A 25,234-nucleotide genomic window follows, 5' to 3' on the forward strand; every position below is an offset into this window, starting at 1 on the left:
CTCTCCCATCGCAGCAGCAGCAGCGGTTCTTTGAGTTGTACTTTCACCTCAGCTAACACCATCTGGCTTCTTGACTGGAGCCAAGGCCAATCACACTGACGGGTTCTGCTTGTGGTGTCATTCTCTAGTAGAGTGTGCCCCTACTAGACATGATGCTGCATTCAGGTTAAATCTAAACAAATCACTTGACCATATGAACATATATAGGTGTTCATCATATGATAGGTCCATATGTAAAACTAGGATGTGTGTGCACTTATTTTGAATGATCTATATTGCAGAGGGGAAGGAGAAAAAAAGATAAGGGATAAAAGGAATGGATGCTGGCCATAGTGAGAGAGTTAGGAGAGAGGATAAAAGCTTGGTTGGAAAGTGATATTTAGGAAGGATTTTAAAGGGGGAGAGAAATGGAAAGGTATTGGGGTTTAGAGAGAGAGAGAGAGAGAGAGAGAGAGTTACAGAAAGAGTATGGTCATGTTGGATGAAGATCCATCATCAATAGTGTGGCAAAGGGTAGAGGAAACACAAAGGAAAGAGAGATCAGATCAGTGGTCTGGAACTTATTCCAAGGACTGATATTTAGGCAATTGGGCAGTCTGATATTTTCAACTGCCAGGGTTCAAGAACATTTCACCTCAATGCTGTGGCTAAAAATAAACTTTTTCTATTAGTATGGAACATCTGGCAATTTTTGTCTCAATGAACTGAAAACATCTGTAATGTAACAACTCTAGTTAGTAAACCTCCCCATGCAACCAATTCTGCTACTTATGAAAGTCTTATGTTTCCAAAAATGCTTCTAAATTTTACAAAAGCAGACCAAATGCAAGTTTTAGCTAACATCATAGCGGTGTGAAACTGTTACCTATTCTAGTTTCTTTTCCCACTTCACCCCAAAATAAAACACTTCCTTAAAAAATACAGTTCAATTCAAAATTAGTATTTGGCCTGGGAAGGGGAGACTGGTTTAAAAAGTACACAATGCCTTATGATATATTCAGTATGAGAAGAATATAAGCTTCATTAAAATTCTCACCCTTGCTTTCAAATCCCTCCATAGTCTCGCCCCTCCCAATCTCTGTAATCTCATCCAGCCCCAAAACTTGACAAGATAACTGCGCTCCTCTAGTTCTGGCCTGTTGAGGATCCCCAATTTTAATCGCTCCACCATCGGTGGCCGTGCCTTCAGCGCTCTCAGCCCCAAGCTCTGGAGCTCCCTCTCTAAACCTCTCCACCTCTCTACTTCTCTTTCCTCCTTCAAGATGCTCCTTCAAACCGACCTCTGACAAAGCTTTAGGTCATCTGCCCCAATATCTCCATATCTGGTTTGGTAAAATTTTGTTTTAAAACAGTCCTGTGAAGTGCCATTGGATGTTTTACTATGTTAACGGTCTATATAAATACAAGTAGCCGATGTTCATTTTATCAGAAACGTGAACCCAACTTTAGGAGAGTAGTCTTTATTTGTGTTGCAACATATCTGTGAAGGTACGAAGGTCTCACTATAAATAGCTAACATACTCTACTTAATTTAAAACATTGCTTGGGAGATTCAGAATGGATGGAAGATAGCCTACCTTTCTGTGCCTAATTGTACCCTTTGCTATCTGTATTTCATACAATGGACCACTTAAACAGCATTGAAAGAACCACATGTCAGCCACTGAAGCGATGTATACAGCTTGTTAGATGCCAATTGGCCTTTCTTAATATATTTTGGGTAAAATCTGGCTTCTGTACGAGTTACAGCCAGAAATTTGCAACAAGTACTAATCAGAACGCTAATAATCAAAGCACTTACTTTACTCTGTAATGAACAACTTGCATTTACATAGCCTATTTAATACAGTAAATGATCCCAAGTTGCTTCACGGGATCATTAACAGCTGACCAAAAACTTGGTCAAAGAGTTACGTTTTTAAGGAGCATCTTAAAGGAGGCGAGAGAAGCAGAGAGAGGTTTAGGGAGGGAATTCCAGAATTTAGGGCCTGGGAAGGAGAAGGCGCAACCACCAAAAATGGGACAATGGAAACCGTGGATGTGCAACAAGCCAGAATTGGAGGAGCGGAGAGATCAGAGAGAGTTGTAGGGTTGGAGAGGTACAGAGATAGAGAGGGGTAAGACCATGATTTGAACACAAGGGTGAGAGTTTTAAATTCGAGGTGTTGCCGGACAGGGACAGGGTAGGTCAGCAAGCACAAAGGTGATGGGTGAGCGGGATTCTGAGAGAGTTAGGATACTGGTGAACATACAAAGCAATATGGAAGTATATAGCAAGGCTGTGTGTGGCAATATCCTAAATCTCTCTAATCCTGGTTTAAATTTTGATTTAGTACAGCCACAGAACCTACTCTGGATACAGGTCTCAGTTAGCTTGCTGCTTATTATGTGTAACTCCGGTGTCTTTGTACAAATAATTGGAGCCAAATTTTGAGTTTGCTATAACCTAGGAAAGGCAATAAGAACATAAGAAATAGGATCGGGAGAAGGCCATACGGCCCCTCGAGCCTGCTCCGCCATTCAGGTCCACTTCCCTGCCTGCTCCCCATGACCCCCTATCGTTTAAGAAACTGTCTATTTCTGTCTTAAATTTATTCAATGTCCCAGCTTCCACAGCTCTCTGAGGCAGCGAATTCCACAGATCCACAATCCTCAGAGAAGAAATTTCTCATCTCAGTTTTTAATGGGCAGCCCCCTTATTCTAAGATCATGTCCCCTAGTTCTAGTCTTCCCTATCAGCTGAAACATCCTCTCTGCATCCAACTTGTCAAGCCCCCTCATAATCTTATACGTTTCGATAAGATCGCCTCTCATTCTTCTGAATTCCAATGAGTAGAGGCCCAACCTACTCAACCTTTCCTCATAAGTCAACCCCCTCATCTCTGGAATCAACCTTGTGAACCTTCTCTGAACTGCCTCCAAAGCAAGTATATCCTTACATAAATATGGAAACCAAAACTGCACGCAGTATTCCAGATGTGGCCTCACCAATACCCTGTACAAATGTAGCAAGACTTCCCTGCTTTTATACTCCATCCCCTTTGCAATAAAGGCCAAGATTCTATTGGCCTTCCTGATCACTTGCTGTACCTGCATACTAACCTTTTGTGTTTCATGCACAAGCACCCCCAGGTCCTGTTGTACTGTAGCACTTTGCAATCTTTCTCCATTTAAATAACAACTTGCTCTTTGATTTTTTTCTGCCAAAGTGCATGACCTCACACTTTCCAACATTATACTCCATCTGCCAAATTTTTGCCCACTCATTAGCCTGTCTATGTCTAATATGAACAGGACTCATCAGTCTAAGTAATTCCCAGTGGACAGTGTAACACTACGTGGCCAGTCTCAAACCAAGACTGGAATTTATGGCAATTTCACCTTGTGCAGCAAGGCACATCATTCTGAAGCCACATTTTCAACTAAATTGGAAATATCTCCACTGGCTATGGCGTGCTGCCAACGGGAGAAGATGCATTCTACAGCACTGCCAGATACAAAATAAAAAACAACTGGGTTTAATACCACTTTAAAGGGCTTCAGACATTTGCTTGAATAATGAAACGCAGTGGATTATCACGTAGTAACCTGCAAAAATATGGGGGCTGCAGATCTGTGGAACCAACTAACACTCTCTTCCACAAGCCAATACTGTATAGAAATTACGGCGAAAAAAAACTGCAGATGCTGGAAATCCAGAGCTGTCTAATTCAGTCTTTATTTTACTAGTCTGCAGTCTACACACAACTCAATTACTCTCCGCACAAAGAGTCAGTAAACCTTATTTATTCGTGACATTTCTGCAGGGAGGAAAAAGCTGAATAACTCCGTAAAATACCCACTTGTGCTAGAAAGCACGAGGTAGATTAAACAATCTATGCAGCCTGAAAAATAGGAACGCTGTCCCTTAAGACTGTTTTAGCCAATAATAGCAAGGAAACAGTAACGCTGCTGGCAAGCTTGAGCTAGAGTAAATGAAGATTTAACACCAAAAGGCATTAAAAATTCTGCACATTTCTGGCATCATGTACATTAACAGATTCAATTGTAGCTTTGAATCACAATTCTGACAATATTTTTGTGAAAAATGAGGTTGCCAAGAGCAATGTGGTTAGATTGCTGGCAAATGTCCTGGATTTTATAAATAAAAATCAAACAATCTGGGCTGTTTTCGCAAAGACTGATACAAGATTTATATTTTGAGAGTTCTTATAAGCTGTAATGTAAAAGGAAAACATAAAAGGAATGGCCTCCTTCTGTGCAGTAAACTATGATTCTATGAAAAGTGCGGCAGCTAATAAAACAAAAAGCACATGCACTGTAGACATCAAACTTTCATCGATTCTTTTGTTGTGGCTTCAATTCCCAAGGGCAGTCGGTTTGTTTTGTTCAATTGAAATACGGACCAACTATAGGAGTAGAGAGGGGTCTTGGTTTTATTGCTGGTCTGCCAGTTCTAGTCTTGGCACTTTATCTATGGCTGGAATTGGAAGTTCACATTTGTGTGTGTTGCATGCCCATTATACAATGTGCCCTGGGTTGTAAAACCAGCATTCCAGCAGCACTTTGGAGGAGCAGTCACAATAGGCAGCAGTAATTAAGGTTCAATCATTTTGTTTTTTTTTATCATCTTTGGTGTGTTTTTCCAAGTACAAACAAATATTCTGGTACGTGGTCTGCTTATGGAATGAGCCCCAAGCAGTCTCCCGAGCATTGCTGCAAGGAATTCTCCTTTTGTTACAAACTTCATTTGCCCTGGTACAAAAAGTACAATGTGTACTTCTGCTTCAGAAGGTAACACGGGGAGTTTGGTTAATTAGCTAACGCCTGCAAAAGAAAAACCGAGGGGTGTTTCGTCAAAAGTCTCCGTACAACTCTGGGGCTGGAGCCTGAATCTAGAATGAAGTGATTACTGCGGCATCTACAAGATGCACTGCGGCAACTCGCCAAGGCCCCTTCCACAGCACCTCCCAAACCCGCGATCTTTACCACCTAGGGAACACCACCACCTCCAAGTTTTCCTCCAAGTCACATGCCATCCTGACTTGGAAATATATCGCCGTTCCTTCATCGTCGCTGGGTTCAAATCCTGGATCTCCCTTCCCTAACAGCACTATGGGAGTGCCTTCACCACACGGACTGCAGCGTTTCAAGAAGGTTGCTCACCACCGTCTTCTCAAGGGCAATTAAGGATGGGCAATAAATGCCGGCCTTGCCAGTGACGCCCACATCCCGTGAATGACTAAATAGAAGTCCAATCTCTCCGGGCTGGGCTATAAGCATCCCAACAGTTGAGTTTGAAGCAAGACCAGAACGCACAAATTCAGCTCCTTCCACACACCATTCAGAAACTGCCTTCTCAGGATTCCTATCTCACTGATTTAATTGGAAGGAAAGTTTTGTAAATGTTTTCCTCCACTTCCCAAAGAGAAAATTGCCATGCCTATCTGCACTTACAGCTCTGGCAAACAAACGCTCCACAGATGACGCAACCAATGTCCCATCAACAAGGAATCGTATTCCATGGAGTAGTTGATCATCTCTTGCTAACCCCCATAACTTTCAATCACATTCAACTAGATTTTATCATGGGCTTTTTTTTTAAGGTGTTAATCACCACCAATATCTTCAGGAACAGGACATGTGGTTCTGCCAAAATTAAATCTGAAGAGTCACAATCAATACAATGCCACACAATGGGCTCAAGTTTCGGCCTGAGTTGCTCCTATTTTTTTGGATCAACTAGTTTAGAATGGAGTATCTTAGAAATTGCAATTCTCAGCATTTAGTTTGCTCCAGTTTTAGTGAGTTAGAACAGTTTCATTTTAGAACAGATTTTTTTTTCAAAAGAGAGCGTGTCCGGCCACTTAAGCCTGTTTTGCAAGTTTAGGCAGCAAAAACTTACTCCAAACTAACTTAGAATGGAGTAAGTGTAGATTTTTGTACGCTCAGAAAAACCTTGCCTACACTTAGAAATCAGGCGTAGGGAACGAGAGATTGGGGGGGGGGGGTGGAGTGGAGGGGAGGGAAGTTTTCAAACATGAAACACATCACTTTTACAAATAAAGAGCCATCATTAATAATAAATTATAAATCAATAAATCAATCATAAAAAATTAATAAAAACTAAAAAAAAAAATAATTTAAAAAATCAATAAAAAATTAAGTTTTTACTCACCGACTGCAGCACCAGGAGCCCTCCAACAGCGTGCTGGGACAGGGCCCCCCCAGTGTGTGTGTCTCTCTATCGGTCAGTCAGTGTTTGTGCTAGACAGCGAGGGGTGGGAGGGGGGTGGGAGAAGGGGGGAGGGAGAGAAGACGAGGGAGAGGGGAAGAGGGAGAGGTAGGGAGGGCCAGGAGAGAGGTGGGGGGGGCAAGGGGAGAGGAGAGGGAAGGGGGGGGGCGAGGAGAGGTGGGGGGGGCAAGGGGAGAGGAGAGGGAGGGGGGTGGCGAGGAGAGGGAGGGGGGTGGCGAGGAGAGGGAGGGGGGTGGCGAGGAGAGGGAGGGGGGTGGCGAGGAGAGGGAGGGGGGGCGAGGAGAGGGAGGGGGGGCGAGGAGAGGGAGGGGGGGCGAGGAGAGGGAGGGGGGGCGAGGAGAGGGAGGGGGGGCGAGGAGAGGGAGGGGGGGCGAGGAGAGGGAGGGGGGGCGAGGAGAGGGAGGGGGGGCGAGGAGAGGGAGGGGGGGCGAGGAGAGGGAGGGGGGGCGAGGAGAGGGAGGGGGGGCGAGGAGAGGGAGGGGGGGCGAGGAGAGGGAGGGGGGGCGAGGAGAGGGAGGGGGGGCGAGGAGAGGGAGGGGGGGCGAGGAGAGGGAGGGGGGGCGAGGAGAGGGAGGGGGAGGCGAGGAGAGGGAGGGGGAGGCGAGGAGAGGGAGGGGGAGGCGAGGAGAGGGAGGGGGAGGCGAGGAGAGGGAGGGGGAGGCGAAGAGAGGGAGGGGGAGGCGAGGAGAGGGAGGGGGAGGCGAGGAGAGGGAGGGGGAGGCGAGGAGAGGGAGGGGGAGGCGAGGAGAGGGAGGGGGAGGCGAGGAGAGGGAGGGGGAGGCGAGGAGAGGGAGGGGGAGGCGAGGAGAGGGAGGGGGAGGCGAGGAGAGGGAGGGGGAGGCGAGGAGAGGGAGGGGGAGGCGAGGAGAGGGAGGGGGAGGCGAGGAGAGGGAGGGGGAGGCGAGGAGAGGGAGGGGGAGGCGAGGAGAGGGAGGGGGAGGCGAGGAGAGGGAGGGGGAGGCGAGGAGAGGGAGGGGGAGGCGAGGAGAGGGAGGGGGAGGCGAGGAGAGGGAGGGGGAGGCGAGGAGAGGGAGGGGGAGGCGAGGAGAGGGAGGGGGAGGCGAGGAGAGGGAGGGGGAGGCGAGGAGAGGGAGGGGGAGGCGAGGAGAGGGAGGGGGAGGCGAGGAGAGGGAGGGGGAGGCGAGGAGAGGGAGGGGGAGGCGAGGAGAGGGAGGGGGAGGCGAGGAGAGGGAGGGGGAGGCGGAGAGTGGGGGGGGGAGAAGAGGAGGGGGGGGGAAGAGGAGGGGGGGGGGAAGAGGAGGGGGGGGACGAGAAGAGGAAGGGGGGGACGAGAAGAGGAAGGGGGGGACGAGAAGAGGAAGGGGGGGACGAGAAGAGGAAGGGGGGGACGAGAAGAGGAAGGGGGGGACGAGAAGAGGAAGGGGGGGACGAGAAGAGGAAGGGGGGGACGAGAAGAGGAAGGGGGGGACGAGAAGAGGAAGGGGGGGACGAGAAGAGGAAGGGGGGGACGAGAAGAGGAAGGGGGGGACGAGAAGAGGAAGGGGGGGACGAGAAGAGGAAGGGGGGGACGAGAAGAGGAAGGGGGGGACGAGAAGAGGAAGGGGGGGACGAGAAGAGGAAGGGGGGGGAAGAGAAGAGGAAGGGGGGGGAAGAGAAGAGGAAGGGGGGGAAGAGAAGAGGAGAGGGGGGAGGAAGAGGAGAAGGGGGAGGGAGAGGAGAAAGGGGGGGGGGGAAGAGGAGAAAGGGGGGGGAAGAGGAGAAAGGGGGGAGAGGAGGGGGGCAGGGAGAGGAGAGGGAGGACAGGGAGAGGAGAGGGAGGACAGGGAGGGGGAGAGGACGGGGGGAGGGGGAGAGGACAGAGAGGAGGGGGGGGGAAGAGAGGACAGGGGGTAGAGAAAGAGGACGGGGGGGGGGGGGGGGAAGAATAGAGAGAGGGGACAGGGAGAGAGAGGGAAGGGGACAGGGAGGGAGGTGGGTGGGAAGAGGACAGGGAGGGGAAGAGGAGAGCGGGGGGAAAGAGGAGAGGGGGGGGCGGAAGAGGAGAGGGCGGGGGGGAGGGGAAAAGAGGAGAGGGCGGGGGGAGGGGGGAAAGAGGAGAGGGCGGGGGGGGGGAAGGAGAGGGCGGGGAGGGGGGAGAAGAGGGGAGGGGAGAAGGGGGGAGAAGAGGGGAGGGGAGAAGAGGGGAGGGGGGGAGGAGAGGGAGGGAGGGGGAGGAGAGGGAGGGAGGGGGAGGAGAGGGAGGGAGGGGGGAGGAGAGGGAGGGAGGGGGGAGGAGAGGGAGGGAGGGGGGAGGAGAGGGATGAGGTGCATTTCAGCCAAGATCCAACTAAATGGCGGAGCAGGCTCAAGGGGCTGAATGGCCTACTCCTGTTCCTAAGGCTCCCGTGTCCCTAATTATGATGCCTTCCCAGCCTCACCCTCACAAACAGCCTCCCAACACTCACCCGCGCAACGCTACTTCACGAGAGCTGGGAGAAGACGGTAATTGGAAATTTTGAAAAAATATATTGAAGATAGCGCTTGCCAAAGCCAAGACAGATCAAATATTGTTTTACCTCATGACATAGGAGGTTAGAAAAAAGAAGTGACGTGATTGCAACCTGGGATAATGAGGCTGTCTGATCATACAGTGGGTGAAGGACCTGGGTCTGACAGGTAGCTCGCTCGGTGTGCAACAGCAGCATCTCTTGCACTCGGTATAAAAGGATCTTTTTGTGTGGGCTTTGACAATATTCCTATTCATATAGTCAAGCAACATGATTATGAAAGAGGATAGCTCCAGTATTTTATTTGTTTGTCAGGTTATGAAAATACATTTCAAACATCTCTGTGCTACGTTTGATAAATATTAATGAAACCATCAAGGAACAGCATGAAAAAAAAGTGCAGAGAGTTGAAGGAACTGTTGAGTGAAGGAACTTGCAAGCTTTAACTTCCAGTTTTCCACGGAGAACATTAAACGTTTTTAGATATAACTGAAATGCCAATCACACTGAACATGTCTTATTTTTTTATTAAAATAAACTAATTGCTATTAGCCTCCTATTAAAGAACTGCTCTCATGACTGCAGAAAAATACATATAGAGACAGGACCAGAAGTTTATAAAACTCCAGTCCCTGGTCCAAACCTACTGCTAGCAGCAGGTGAGCACATTGGCGACATGCTGCAGGTAACACCTCGGGCTCAATTTTCCCCAGTGATTTGCGCCGTTTTTTTTGGCCTAAGTTAAAAATCCACAGTTTACCCAATCAATTTGCACCAGCGTAACTCAGTTAGTTACGATTTTTTTAGGTAAGTTTTTTCTTCAGCCAACGGGGGCATAATCTGTCACCCGTGCCAATTCTGGTCATTTAGGGAAGTTTGGCCAGCTGGGAGTTCCTCCAGTTTTGCTGAGGCCAGCGTATGTGGCTTCTGCAGAAAAACCTTACGGAGAGTTAAAGAAATCGGCGCAAGTAAGGAAATCGGCGCAGATAAGTGCAGTAGATGCCCGGAAAGCAGCAGCAGGAGAGGTAAGAGAGAGGGGGAGAGATAGGTGTAGTTAGGTGTGGGGACTGGGAGGGAGGAGGCCATTCGGCCTGGGATAGGGGCGGGGTAGCGGACCGGCAAGCCCTTCGGCCTGGGCTAGGAACGGGACCGTGAGGACATTCTGGGCCAGGGTCGGGCAGGGGAGCGGAACGGCAAGCCTTTCAGCCTGGGCTAGGGGCGGGGAGCGGGACTGGCTTTAATAATTGGAGGTAAGTTGCTGCAATATATTTTAATGTGTTTTTAAGTTGATGCAGTATGTTTTAATGTGTTTTTAAGTTGCTGCAATATGTTTGAATATGTTGGGAGCTGGCTGCATGTTTCACTTTGCAGCCTCAGCTCGCAGTGTGTCCCTGGTTATCGTGGCAACCCGATTTTTTGGACGCAGATCAAGGCTCCAACCCCCCCAAGGAGACTGGACACGCTGCACCAAATTCGAATTATACATCGGAGAAAGTTTGGCAAAATATTTCTGCCGCATTTCTGGCTTAGAAAACCCGGCGTAACTCTGGCAATACGGCAGAAAACGGGCTTGGGGAAAATTGAGCCCCAAGTGTTTGAGGACACGCTCCATCCGTCTAAATACAGTATCTGACAAACCTGTGGCAATGCACCCAATACCCAGCAGACTCTGGCCCAGTGAGTGTCCCCACAGGACAGCTAGTCGCCACGGCAACTCTAAGTCGTTCTGCAACCTAAGCTATCCCATTAGGCCGACTCACTATCACACTGCAGTCGGCCCATCAAATATAACGGTATTAGCGCCAAACTACAACAACAAAAAAAATACAGCAACCAGTGATAACATTAGCACAGGTTACAATAACAACTTTTATTTATATCGTGCCGTTAAAGTAGTAAAACGTCCCAACGTTACACAGCTGGTTTATGTGAATACAGACCTCACAGGATACTGGAGCAGAGGGAATTTAAGCAGTAAGTATACTATTATTAACCCCTTCAACATTTGCAATTGGATAAGAAATCAGATGAATACAGTTCCTTTTTAAGGTTAAATATTAATCTTTTTGCTGCCAACGAAGAACTGATTTAATGAAAACACTGTTACAGAGTAAATGTTTATAAGAGATATAATGCTTTTCGGGCTACAAATTTGAGCAAATGAAAAAGAAGTTGCAGGGAAGGAATCTACAAGCTTAAAAAGTGATGACTGAAGGATCTATTCCCCTCACATACACATGATCTGGAGTTAGATGTATGGAACTTGCTTGTATTAAAGATATGGGAACATGATTACTATCACAGCTAATGCAGTTAGAATCGGTACACTTTCTCTCCCCGTCCCCCGAAGGTGCCTGTAATGCCTTGCTCTGATGCTCTCCCCACAAAACTCAAAAAGAGACATTTTAAATTTGTAATTCAGCACTACTCCCTGGTAGCAACAAGCTATGCTTCAGGTAGCATTTTTGAAATGCTACTTCAACCTAGTTTGGAGCAATAATTTTTTAACTGTTTTAATTTACTAGTGCTAATGCTCTTACCGGGGAGCAGGAAGGATGCTGAGGTACAGAACTAAGGGAGGAGTGCAGTGCACACCTGCAATCAAAGAATTAGGAAATAAGTTTGTAAAAGATCGCCACAGAGTCAGTGATGCAAGTGCTGTCTTGATTGATTCTTCAAACGTAAATATTGTTTTCATTACCCACAGCAGGTTAATAAATGAATTTGTTCCCTCACATATCACACTTGTGTGAAATAAATAAATCTCTGTTTTATAACACAAGGGAAGCACCTTTAGGGTGGAGATGCAGATTTTTGAATGATGGGCATGGGGGGGGGGGGGGGGGAGGGGGGTCAAGGGTTATGGGGAGTGGTCAGTAAGTGGAGTTGAGGCCAAGTTCAGATCAGCCATGATCTTATTGAACGGCGGAGCAGGCTCGAGGGGCCAAATGGCCGACTCCTGCTCTTATTTCTTATGTCTTTACTGTCAATCTGTTCAAGGTATGGGTTTTTATAGCAAAGGCCAAGAAATAGATCAAATTTAAGAAAGGACCAAACTAATTTGCATTTTTATTTTATCAGCAACTGCACTTTCAGCAAGACCTTTAGTAACATTCACATTCAGGCCTGCTGTTGAGCAGGCTTCTAGCGCCAAGGTGCAAAGTGTCTCTCTGAATGACTAGACATGGCTAATGGTTCGAACACTGTATGGGTCTCGAGAGAATTTACCATCTTGTCTTGTAATTACCATCTGTCTGCTTACTAATCCAGAACTCAGCACGGGGCTGCCTGGGGAACTAATCCTTTTTATGCAAACTTCCTGCTTTTTAAAAAAAAAATCTGAATGTAGCTAATCTCCAAGTCCTTGCCGTGAAAAAGTGGCCCAAAAATCCCCAATTGTGATACTCTGTCTAATCTAAACCACAATCAAGGCGAGAGCGCTTAAGGGGAGTTACACATTTGGGAAACTATGGGTGGCACATGTTGAATTTCTGACGCAAACTCAGTGGCCAAGGTTCCTCTCCTGGAGCGCAAAGTCAAAAAAATGACCTTTATTGCTTCAAACTCTGGAAAACAAGGGGTCATTGGAGTTTAGAAGAATGAGAGGTGATCTTATTGAAACGTGTAAGATTTCTGAGGGGGCTTGACAAGGTAGATGCAGAGAGGATGTTTCCCCTCATGGGTGAATCTAGAACTCAGGGGCAGAGTTTCAGAATAAACTGGAGATGTGGAGGAATTTCTTCTGAAGGTCGTGTATCTTTGGAATTCTCTACCCCAGGGAGCTGTGGAGGCTGGGTCAATGAATATATTTAAGGTGGAGATAGACAGATTTTTGAATGATAAAGGAGTCAAGGGTTATGGGGAGCAGGCGGGGAAGTGGAGTTGAGGCCAAGATCAGATCAGCCATGATCTTATCAAATGGCGGAGCAGGCTCGAGGGGCCAGATGGCCTACTCCTGCTTCTATTTCTTATGTTTTTATGTAGGTCAAATGCCAGGAGCAAACCACCATTATGTTGGGGAAAAACTGGTGCGTGGAGCACATCCAATGCTGTATACAACATGCGAGTACAACACCACATGCAGCTTGCTCTAATATCATGACAACATTTTCATGCATGTCCATGGCATGTGGTTTCCCAAGAACCTATTAAGCCAGGCTATGCACCTACAGTGTGCAGCACATTCCTTATTGTTTGTACAAAAAATTTGCACTCGATATCTTGAAAAGGCATATTACCTTTAGGATTCCCTGACACTCCTTTGTTGTTGAAGACTTTACATAGCTACCCTCATTTCACCAGAGGCAATTTGTACCTTAAGCAAGAACTGTTAATTATATTGCTGCCAGATCAATTCAATAGCAAACAGAGATGCTAAAGCTATCCTTTAATTATATTTGAACACAGTTGTAAATAAATGGTCTTAAAGCAATCATACGCATTGCAACAAATAATGCTAGAGGACTTTCTGGATAATTCATTTAGCAGCAGTCATGTTCAGCTATCGCGGCTGCTGTAATACATCGATCAAGTTTTTGCTCTCAGTAAAATTGTTGACATGCTTTTGTTTTTCAGATGCTGATTAACCTGTTGTGCATTTCCAGAATGCTCCATATTTATTGCTAACATACTTAGCCTTCAGTGGTCAAACTTAACAAAAAGGCATCATATTGTGGGTGGTACCAACAATGCAGTTGTTGTGATATTCTAAAGTGACTTCATATTGGGAGACCAGTACAGTGACCATAGCTTACAGTCTACAAAAGCAGTCTACGGATGCTGGAATCTGAAATGAAAACCAAAAATGCTGGAAATCTCAGCGAGTCAGAAAGCATCTGTGGAGAGACACAGAGTTAACGTTTCAGGTTGATGATCCTTTGATTGATATCCTGTGCCATGTGCTGATTATTCAGGCTCTACAATTTCCTCCTTCTCCCTCAACTGGATAGAAATTAGTTTTTTTAGCCAATTTTCTCCCCATCTCTCCTAAAGTGGTTGACAAGTTGTTGGGTTCTGGCCATTATTCATGCGAGAGACTCAACTGTAAATGTTGTTCGGGGGATAACCAACTGAATGGATGGGAGAGGATACAACCTGAAATGAAATAGGGCTTTGTCTGTTGTCACGTGTGCTGTGGGGAATTGTCCTACATGCAGCCTTCACTGCAGCTGGACCACTCGTACTTAAAACAGTTCAATAATATAAAGTGGGCATGGGTCACAAGGTTCCTACGGTGAAAAAGCTTTATTTGCATTATTTAGCAGCTGTGATTCTGAATTGGAACCAAATCAACTTCAGCGTCACAGATTATCTGGTCATTATCACATTGCTGTTTGTGGAAGCTTGCTGTGTGTTAATTGGCTGCCGCGTTTTCTACATTACAACAGTGAATACACTTTGAAAGTACTTTATTGGCTGTAAAGCGTTTTGGGAAGCCCTGAGGTTGTGAAACGTGCTATATATAAATACAGGCTCGTTTTTAAAAATGAAATCACTAAATAAAGATGCAGATTGAAGATGTAGAATATTTCCCTTTAATGTAGTTCAACTTCCTGGTTTGTTTAATTACTGCTCAACAAACCCACATTATAAAGCAGCAACTGGAAGCCATCCAAAACCCGAGATGTATTGAGGGTTTTAACTGAGGTCTGGCATTCAGAATCACCGTTTTGCTCCAAAGTGCAAACACTGTGTGGTGGGGGGGGGGGGGGGGGAAACAGGGGAGGTGCAGTAATTGAGTGCTTACAATGCTTGATGTCACAGATTAGCCCATCACTGACTCTATCCCAAGTTCACTGAGGTTTGGCCTGATGTGAGCTGCTCTTGGCAGATGCTGAGCACCTCTGTGCAAAGAGGCGAGGGCAAATCGGGAGGGACTCGTACTGGGGGAGGTGAGATAGTTGGTTGTTGATGGTGGCTGGCTATAGGGCATTGGCGACATTGTGTGATCTGGCAGATACTCTGCAGCAGAGGCATCCAAGACCTGGAGAACTGAAAAATGTGCAGCTAAATCATTAAAAAAAAGTTTAAAATTTCAGATGATAAAAAGTGCAATACTAAAATGAATGCTGCTTTTTTAACATCTAAAATGATTTGTAAATGTAGATGTTTTAAATGCAAGTAAAAACAAAATGCACAGTAACGCGATCTGTATCTGAAGACAGACAGGCTTCAAGCTTGATACTGACCAATTCCAACATTTGCCATTTTTTTCCTCATATTTTCAACACTTCGCATTATACTTTGAGACACACAATTCTGGTACCTGCGTTTTACAGTACCATACAGTTGTTATATTTACAGATACAACAAATTTAGACCCATGAGTAGCTTATGGATTTTTGCTGCATTTGAAAAATTACAGCACTTTTCTTATTATTCAAAGATACAACTCACAAATGCCAATTTTCCATTTACAATGTTGCCAACGGGTTTACTAACTGTGATGATCACAAAATTACAATCGATACGCTCATTCTGCAGCTTTCTCATGCTCTATTGAATCGTTCCTGTCGTCAAATGGAGGATTGGTCAATTCACTGTGATCCATCAATCAACACGTAGAGGCCAGATTCTCATTAACTTGCATCTTACTCTGTTCACGAGGGCGGAGGCGAGATGCCGCGGATGAGGAAGATGTCAGTGAAATAGCAAGAACAAACTCTTGAAACTCATCTAAGCTGTAATAAGTTCTTCTATCTTCATTCACTTCACAATGCACCACTGTGGCTGTTGCTACACACAACCCTAGCCATCATTTGCTCGGTCAGTAACCTTTCACTGGCACAAGCTTGTAATTCAGATCTGTAATTCAGACCTGTACAAGCTCTCCAGGCTGGCATTTACCCTTATGCTCCCGGTTAAGCAATGCCTTGATTACAAATTTCTCATCCTTATTTTCAAATCCCTCCATGGTCGCGCCCCTCCCTATCTCCTCCAGTCCCACAACCCTCCTCCTCCTTCCCCCACCCCACCCCCCGCCTTCCATGAGATGTCTGTGCGCCTCTAATTCTGCCTTCCTGAGCATCCCCGATTATAAATCGCTCAGCCATCGGTGGTCGTGCCTCTGTTGCCTAGGGCCCCAAGCTCTGGAACTTCCTGCCTAAACCTCTCCGTCTCTCTACCTCTCTTTCCTCCTTCAAGACACTCCTTAAAACCTACCTCTTTGACCAAGCTTTTGGTCACCTGTGCTAATTTCTACTTATGCGGCTCTATGTCAAATTTTTTAAATCGCATAATACTCCTGTGAAGTGCCTTGGGATGTTTCACTACGTTAAAGGAGCTATATAAATACAAGTTGCTGTTGTTAACTTTCTATATCTGCATGATTAAATAGCACTTGGTATCTGCTGGGAGGTGGGGTTAGGTAGGCTAGTAAAATGGGTGAGATCAACCCTTTCACCACTGGGACCTCAAACACAAATAGGTGATGTTAAAAGAACATCTGCTCTGACCGAGGGCCAGGGTTCTACTGTACCATTTGGGATACAAGTCACATCTTCATTATTATCTGGGCATCTTGTAAGCATGGGGGTACAGCAACTTGGTTTCTGCTTAATTAATCTCCTTCCCTGTAAGAACGTAAGAAATAGGAGGAGTAGGCCACTCGGCCCCTCGAGCCTACTCCGCCATTCAGTGAGATCATGGCTGATCTTCTACCTCAACTCCACTTTCCTGCACTGTCCCCATTATCCCTTGATTCCCTTAATATTCAAAAATCTATCACTCTCTGTCTTGAATATACTCAAAGACTGAGCCTCCACAGCCCTCTGGGGTAGAGAATTCCGAAGATTCACCATCCTCTGAAGAAATTTCTCCTCGTCTCAGTCCTAAATGGCCGACCCCTTATTCTGAGACTGTGACCCCTGGTTCCAGACTCCCCAGCCAGAGGAAACATCCTCCCTGCATCTACCTGTAAGAATGTTGTACGTTTCAATGCGATCACCTCTCATTCTTCTGAACTCTAGAGAATATAGACGTGGTCTGCTCAATCACTCCTCATAGAACAATCCCCCCATCCCAGGAATCAGTCTGGTGAACCTTCGTTGCACTCCCTTTACGACAAATATATCCTTCCTTAGATAAGGACACCAAAACTGTACACAATACTCTAGGTGCGGTCTCACCAGGGCCCTACATAATTGCAATAAGATGTCTTTACTTTTATACTCAAATCCTTTTGTAATAAAAAGCCATCGTATCAGACGTAAGCTGACAGATTGTGTGCAAGCAACAGACCTGATGACGGGCACAATTTGGGAAAGGGAAGGAATACCTTATTGAGGACAGACAGGAAACAAACAAGTTGCTGCTTCACTCTAATAATGCAGTAACATTTGTTTCCAATTATTCCTCAAATGCATCTATATAGGACTTTAAGTACCAATATACTAGTTAGCAGGTTTAATTATAGTGTGACTGTAATAGAAGCATCCAACATGAGAGTACAGTATTTAGCAGGCTCTATAATTATAGCATGATTATTAAGGCTATAATTAGAGATTTTGCAAAAATCACAATGTTAATTGCATTCCAGAACAACTCCACCTTCAATTTTTTTTTAATTCTACCTTTACTACACACAGGTTACAGCGCAAAATTTATTTACATAAGGTAGGATATGCAGAAGTAAAAAAGACACAGCAATTATACTAAAAAGGAGTGCAATAACCAAATTAGCACAATATATAACCTGCCTGTAAAACAGAAAAATGTGACTCCTTTGCAGTTCTTTTCAGTAAGTTCCTGAAAATGAAGTTTCTGGTGGTTAAGTTAAGAGGACATTAATTCCTCACGGAGATCTTACTGGCACATAAAGCACAATGTAAATATGTAACTGAAGACCCCAAAAAAGTTTGTTGGATATATAAAATGCCTTTGTTGTTTTAAAAAAAAACAGATTTTTCCTTAATAGTTAGCTAATCAAAATCACTTGGGTGGACAAGGTGCAAACTGAGGTCAGCCATATAGACCACTTGGTTTGACACCCGACAACAGTTTGAAAACACAACTGAATGTGTGGTTAAAATGAAATGACCAAATCCTTCATAACCTCTGCCCACATTTTGTTCCCTATCCGCCCCTTTTTTTTAACAAAAACTCTCCCTCCCACTTTTTATTTCTCTGTGTTTCCCACAGCAGCTGGTGATGATTCCGCCATTCACACCCTATCTAGATGCTTCTTTTGTTTTCTAACTTGTGCCATTACCATCTCAATTTGGCCCATCATCCCTTTTGTCTCTCAAATCTCGCTTGCTTTCCACTCTATCACAGACCTTCCCTTTTGTTCTTTCCTCCTCTCCCCCTTTCAGGGCCCCAGCACTTCCTTAAGAACCTGTTACATCTCGGACTATTGCCAGTTCTGACGAAGGGTCATCGATCTGAAACATTAACTCGGTTTCTTTCTACAAATGCTGCCTGACCCGCTCAAATTTTCAGCATTTTCTGTTTTTATTTCCTTCAAAGAACGTATAGTTTCGCAAACTTGGGATCAAAAGCATGGTCGGGCAGTGACTCAGATTGTGCTACTCATTAGCGTTTCAAGGGCATCTTTGGATTCCAAAATAAATTGTACCAGTCTCCTAGGGCGAAAGCACTATTCATTACAATTAATTCAGATCAATGGGTCAAGATTGTGCTGTAAAGCTCCAATTAGATCCTCCTCCCATGTAATGAGCCAAAACATTGCTTAAAGAGGATGCAAAGTCAGTTCAAAGTGACATGCTGACAGAGTTAAAGGATCCTCAGTTTGTCAGCATACCCCAAGGCTGCCAAAGTGCGTGCGCACAAGTGAGAAATAAGGAGAACGAAAGAGAGGAGAAAAAGAAAGTTAAAGAGTAGGTGAGATAGAAAAGAAAAAGCTTTAGAGTACAAACGTGAAAGAGAGAGCAAGTGCGAAGGGAAGCGGGAAGGGCGCTGAGAGCAAAAAAAGTAAATGGTGAGAGAGAGAGATGGGGAGAAAGAGGGAGAGAAATAAAGTGAGATAGAAAGGAAGAGAGCTACAGAAAAAGTGAAGAAAAGCAGAACATGGAGAAAATGTAGAAAATAAACAGACAACCTGAAAAAAGACAGAAGCAGATAAGCATGGAGAGAGATACAAACCAGTGACTTAACTTAATGTAATCAGGACACAAATGGTTCTGCACTTCCATTTTTAGCACTGAAGAGGAAGAGCATATTCAGAATAAACATCCTGTCTGGCAAGGGAAAAGCATCTTGAAGTTTGGTCTAAGGATGGATTTACACCATGGAACCGCTTCATAACAACATTACTGGGTTCTTTTAGATACAAGAGGTAACTAGTTAACATAAATCCCTCATTAACTTGTAAAAGGTTCTGAATTTCCACGAAAAATGGATCTTGTCTATATAAATTTTTCTGATAGAGTGGATGCTTGGCTTTTGTAGGATGAATTCTATGTCAGACAGATGAAGCGGTAGCTAAATGATACAGTATTGTCTGGTTTCCAATTGAAAGACTTGCACTTATATAGCGCCTTTGAAGTGGACAGCACTTTACAGCCAAACATTTTGTTATATAATTGCTGCTGCTTCTTCTCAATAGTATTGTGGCTATGGCTCTTTGGAACTGTCCTCTTATTTTCCCAAGCTCTAAATAGTCTTCCACACTGATTTCAAACTAAGAATCATCATATTGTTGTGCATGTGATGTCACTGACAGATTCCCCGCCCAGAGGTCAACCTGATTGACAGGCTGGCTTCCAGTCGGGCGGGGAACACTGGAGAAGAGGCCGCAGCCCCAGGTGAATGAGAGCCCTGACCCCTGGGGGTGGGGGGCACGATCCCCGGGTGGGAATGGAGGCAGAGAGAAGCATGTCTGCTCCTCCCGGCCCACAAGCAGTGCTCCGAAGCTGCCTTCGCCTTGCTGTAGCTGCCGGGATTCCCAAGGCCCGGGGACGCCGGCCACACGACTGATGGTCGTGAATGGCGCTATATAAATCCAAGTCTTTCTTCTTTCTTTCTTTAAATCCAACACTTTCAGCCTCATTATGCAGAGCAGATTGGCAACACTGCCACAACTGTGAAGGTACAAGATTTGTGCATGGATAGATTCTGCACGTTTGCGACCATCATTCAGTGAACCTTCCCCTGTGTACAGACCTTAGTTCATTTTCTCTTTGTTTTTCTCTTTCATGTGGATCCTGCCTACTTATGAGAGCTGACATTCTAGTACTGATTTGTATCAATAGTACATTTTGTACATTCTGGTATAATTTGTATTCACTGTCTATGACATACATTTCCCGAAACATCCAATCGTTCAAGCTTTTCCAAAGGGCACCCAATAAACTGGGTTCATTCTGCACGTATTTTTTTACCGTTGCTGACTTATGCAGTACTGAGTGAAATTTTAAGCTTCTCTAGCTGTCAAGCGCATCTATATAACAGGAGGTAATGAAAATAATGAGCTGAGTTACTGGGATGCCAATAAAGTAGCGCAAGTCAAAAGATTTTCAGACACAGTTGTTCCAATCAAGCAGCAGGCTCGATATATTTAACTGCTCATATTACACTCCGTAATAGAAATAACGAAATGACCAGCTTCTTTTGAAAACCCATTTTAATAAAAAGAGAAGAGCAATTGAGCAAGATAGCTTATTTGGCTTCCCTTGTCCAATTTAATCCACATACATCGGCGCTCGGCTTTACCTGTGCTGATCTGCTGTCAGGCTGCTACATTGTCTGCACCATCAGCGAGATGAAAACTGCATCAATGATTATTGAAACCGACAACAGTCTACGAGCCAAGATTAATGAAATACTGCACGTGACTATATAGACCTCACCACATCTACCGGCCTTTACGAGCCTGTGACAAACACCAAGGCTTATTTTTGGGAGACATTGCACCAGCATTTCTAAAGATATAGGTTCACTAATTTCTCAATCTTGTGGTATTTATTATTGGAAAAGGCTTCAAGTGGCTTTTTGAAGCACAAGTAAACAGACTCCATTCTAAGCCGAAAGCAAAGACTACAGCATTTGGGTTTTTCAGTAAACAGCTAGTTTTCTACTTAAAAAAAAATAACATGTCCAAAATGGAATCAAGCAATAATTCCAAATGTACAGTGCCTGTATAAAGTCTCAAAGTCTTCTTGCGTCAGATAACTACTAACTTTACCACCCATGCAAACTGTATTTTCATTTAATGCCCTCAGCCCTCTATAATTCAGTGCTAGCTAACATTCAGAAAATTGCAGAGGCCAAAAAGTAATTTCTTCGGTATACCGAGACCCATACTCATGCCTGGTGTTCTATCCTAGCTCACACATGATTCAGCAATTTCATTAGAACATGGAATAGATTCATTTAATTATTTTACGTATTTTTAATGTAGTGACCCTGTTGTAAAATTTACTTTAAAATTATTTACAAATGAATGAAAAGAATAGATCTGTAAAATGATAGCGAGCCAAATCTGGGCCACGATGCATATTTCTGGAGTGCCACAGAACTTCGCAATGTAAACTATCCAACTAGTGAAGGGAAAATGGAATAACCATCCTTTATTAATAAACGTTGAGTCTCCTAAAAGAAATATAATTGAGTGATTGGGTAAATTGAACATTTTAATCTTGTCTTATGAAACAAAGGCTATAGAAATGTACTGGGAATTAATTCCTCTGAAGTGAATGTGCCTGTCAAAGCAGCAAGCCAACACCATTTTAATTAGTGAAACCACTGCTACACAAATTACATACATAAGAAATAGGAGCAGGAGTAGGCTACCTGGCCCCTCGAGCCTGCTCCGTCATATAATATCATGGCCGATCTGATCATGGACTCAGCTCCACTTCCTTGCCCGTTCCCCATAACCCTTTATTCCCTTATCGTTCAAAAATCTGTCTATCTCCACCTTAAATATATTCAATGACCCCTCCACAGGTCTCTGGGGCAGAGAATTACATTGATTTAAAACCCACAGAAGAAATTCCTCCTCATCTCAGTTTTAAATGGGTGGCCCCTTATTCTGAGACTATGTCCCTTAGTTTTAGTTTCCCTTATGAGTGGAAATATCCTCTTTTCATCCACCTTGTCGAGCCCCCTCATTATCTTATATGTTGCTATAAGATCACCTTTCATTCTTCTGAACTCCAATGAGTATAGGCCCAACCTACTCAACCTATCTTCATAAGTCAACCCCCTCATCTCCAGTATCAACCTAGTGAACCTTCTCTGAACATCCTCCAATACAAGTATATCCTTCCTTAAATAAGGAGACCAAAACTGTATGCACTACTCCAGGTGTGGCCTCGCCAATACCCTGTACAGCTGTAGCACGACTTCGCTGCTTTCATACTCTATCCCCCTTGCAATAAAGGCCAACATTCCATTGGCCTTCCTGATTACTTGCTGTACCTACATACATACAGGTGTGACGAACATTAAAGCGATAACAAAATTCAAATATTTTAATTGAAGACTTTTATGCTTAGGTAGTAAATTCTGAGCCTTACTTTATGAAGCAAGTTGGATGTATGGTGCCACCTTTGGACTGAAAGTGCAGTATGACGCATTTAAAGAACTGTAACTTCACAATGCATCAGTGTGATTCAATCAGTAATAGAACACTATAGTATAAAAAATAAGTTTTCATAATATTTCCAACTGAAATCTGAGAATCACCCACAAACAATTCTAGGTTCTATCTTTTTAAACTTAGGTTATGTCCGAAGAGATTATTTTAAGCAATATAACACTCGGGCAAAGAAAAGAAAACTTAACTTGTATTTATATGATGCCTTTCATGACCTCAGGGTGTCCCAAAGCAATTTACAGCCAAAGGATGTACTTTAGAAGTGCAGTCACTGCTATAATGTAGGAAACGCGACAGCCATTTGCACACAGCAAGATCCCACAAACAACAATGCGCTAATGACCAGATAATGTTATGTTAGCTCAGGGATAAATATAGGCCAGCGTACTGGGGAGAACTCCCTTGCTCTTCTTAGAATAGCGCCGTGGGATCTTTTACATCCACCGGGCATGGTACCATAGTAGTTATGTTACTGGGCTAGTAATCCAGAGGCTTGGACTAATAAGTCAGAGACATGAGTTTAAATCCCACCACGGCAGCTGGGGAGTTTAAATCCCACCACGGCAGCTGGGGAATTTAAATTCCGTTCATTAAATAAATCTGGAATAAAAAGCTAGTAATGGTGTCCATGAAACTTTTGGATTGTCGTAAAAACCCAACGGGTTCACTAATATTTTAGTGAACGAAATCTGCTGTCCTTACCTTATCTGGCCTATATGTGACTCCAGACCCACAGCAATGTGCTCTCTGAAATGGCCTAGAAAGCCACTTGATTGTAACAAACCGCTAAAATAAACAGTAATAATAAAACCGAACAGACCACCCGGCATCGACCTAGGCCACAGGTTCAGTCGCCCAGCAATCGACCCTGCAACGTCCCCCAGACTAACATTTGGGGACTTGTGCCAAAATTGGGAGAGCTGTCGCACAGACTTGTCAAGCAACAGCCTGACATAGTCATACAAACAGAATCATACCTTTCAGCCAAGGTCCCAGACTCCTCCATCACCATCCCTGGATACGTCCTGCCCCACTGGCAGGACAGTCCCACCAGAGGTGGCGGCACAGTGGTATACAGTCGCGATGCAGTAGCCCAGGGAGTCCTTGACTCCTGACCCCATGATGTGTCATGGCATCAGGTCAAACATGAGCAAGGAAACCTCCTGTTGATTACACACCATCCTGACTTGGAAATACATTCCTTCAAAATCTTTAGAACTACCTCCCCAACAGCACCATGGGAGTTCCTTCACCACAAGGACTGCAGCGGTTCAAGGCGGCGGCTCACCACCACCTTCTCAAGGGCAATTAGGGGTGGGGAATAAATGCTGGCCTGGTCAGCGACGCCCACATCCCAGGAACGAATAATAAAAAACCTGAGGGGGGCCAGAATGGGCCTCAGTTTAACGTCTCATCCGAAAGACGGCAGCTCTGACAGTGCAGCACTTCCTCAGTACTGCTCTGGAGTGTCAGCTAGATTATGTGCTCAACTCTCTGGAATGGGACTTGCACCTACAAGCTTCTGAGTCAGAGATGAGAGCGTAACCACCCAACCAAGGCTGGCAACTGATGGTTAGAGGTCCGTCACTGGTAGCTAGGGGAGCTAACTGTAGTGATAAAACTAGAAGTATCCCACCAGAATTATATCATAATAAACAGACCTTGGCTCACGTTTCTATTCAGTGTTGATACAATGTACTAAATACGTCCAATGACAACACTGACAGCGCAGCTTTGGTGCTGGCGCCTAGACACCACAAATGAGAAAATTAATTATGTACAAGCAGCTGTGAAGTTCTAATGAAGTGACGCAATACTCAAAAGGCACTATCAGGAATTATATATCCATAATCATCTGCTCTGAAATGCGCACCTGAACAAAAAGCTGAAAAACAGACGAACATAACAGTTGACATTTACACATCGTGAACTCAGCCGAGAAATTAAATTTTAATGCACACTTCAGGGCAGCTGTGTCGGTTGCACAAAACAGTTTGCCAAGAAGTGTTGCTCCAAGACTCAAATTACAGGAGTGGATAAAGAGTACATCAAGAATTCTATAATCAAATTGTGTACAACTTTATCCCAACACAACTATCTTGGGAATTCATACAGAAGCTAATCCTTGAGTATTAAATAACAAGCTGGTGCTCGTGATTTGGTTTTCTACATTACTCGAATCCAACTTTTAATATTTCTAGCGCATTTAAAATCACATTATACTCGCTGACGAGGCTATCTTCTATTATAATTCTGCATGTAGAAATTAATCCCTGTTTGTCTTTTCATTAAAGGTTCTGCAATTTAATTAAAATCAAACAGTTCAGTACAAGTTTCAGGAATATGCCAAAGAAAGAACTTCCATTTATCACGTCTCTCAGACCATAGAAATCGGAGTAGGCCATTTAGCCCATCGGGTCTGTGCTGCCATTCAATTGGATCTTGGCTGATCTGTATCTCAACTCCAGTTACCCGCCTTTCATCCATATTCCTTGCCCTTCAAAAGTCTCTCAGTCTCGAAAATGTTGAATTGACCTGGTATCCACAGCCTTTTGTGGGACAGTTCCAGATGTCTTGGTGTGGAAATAGTGCCTCCTGATTTCACTCCTAAATGGCTTAGCTCTAATTTTAAGATTCTTCTTCTTCGGCAGTCCCTCAGAGTCGAGGATGAATTGAATTTTTTTTTTTTTAAGATTATGCCCCCTTGATCTGAATTCCCCCCAGCAGAGGTATCTCAATATCTACCCTATTGCATTCCTTTATCATTTTAAACACCCCTCAACCTTATAAACCAAAGGGAATATCACATGTATGCAACTTATCCTCAATGTAACTCTTTCAGCCCTGGTATCATTCCGGTCAATCTGTGCTGTATCCCCTCGAAGGCCAATATATTCTTCCCGAGGGGCGGTGCCCAAAACTGAAACAGTACTCCAGATGCGGTCTGACCAAGGCTCGACTCGGAATTCCTTC

The 25,234-nt window shown here is 44.6% G+C and overlaps 1 protein-coding gene across 1 annotated transcript in view; it reads right to left on the bottom strand.

The window, feature by feature from the left end:
- The window catches only part of ap2b1 (adaptor related protein complex 2 subunit beta 1), a 249,959-nt gene that overhangs the window by 24,021 nt on the left and 200,704 nt on the right, over positions 1–25,234 (bottom strand). The gene's annotated exons all lie outside the window — the stretch shown is intronic.

The sequence above is a fragment of the Pristiophorus japonicus genome, chromosome 16 (genome assembly GCF_044704955.1).
Source record: "Pristiophorus japonicus isolate sPriJap1 chromosome 16, sPriJap1.hap1, whole genome shotgun sequence".
Classification (NCBI taxonomy): Eukaryota; Metazoa; Chordata; class Chondrichthyes; family Pristiophoridae; genus Pristiophorus; species Pristiophorus japonicus.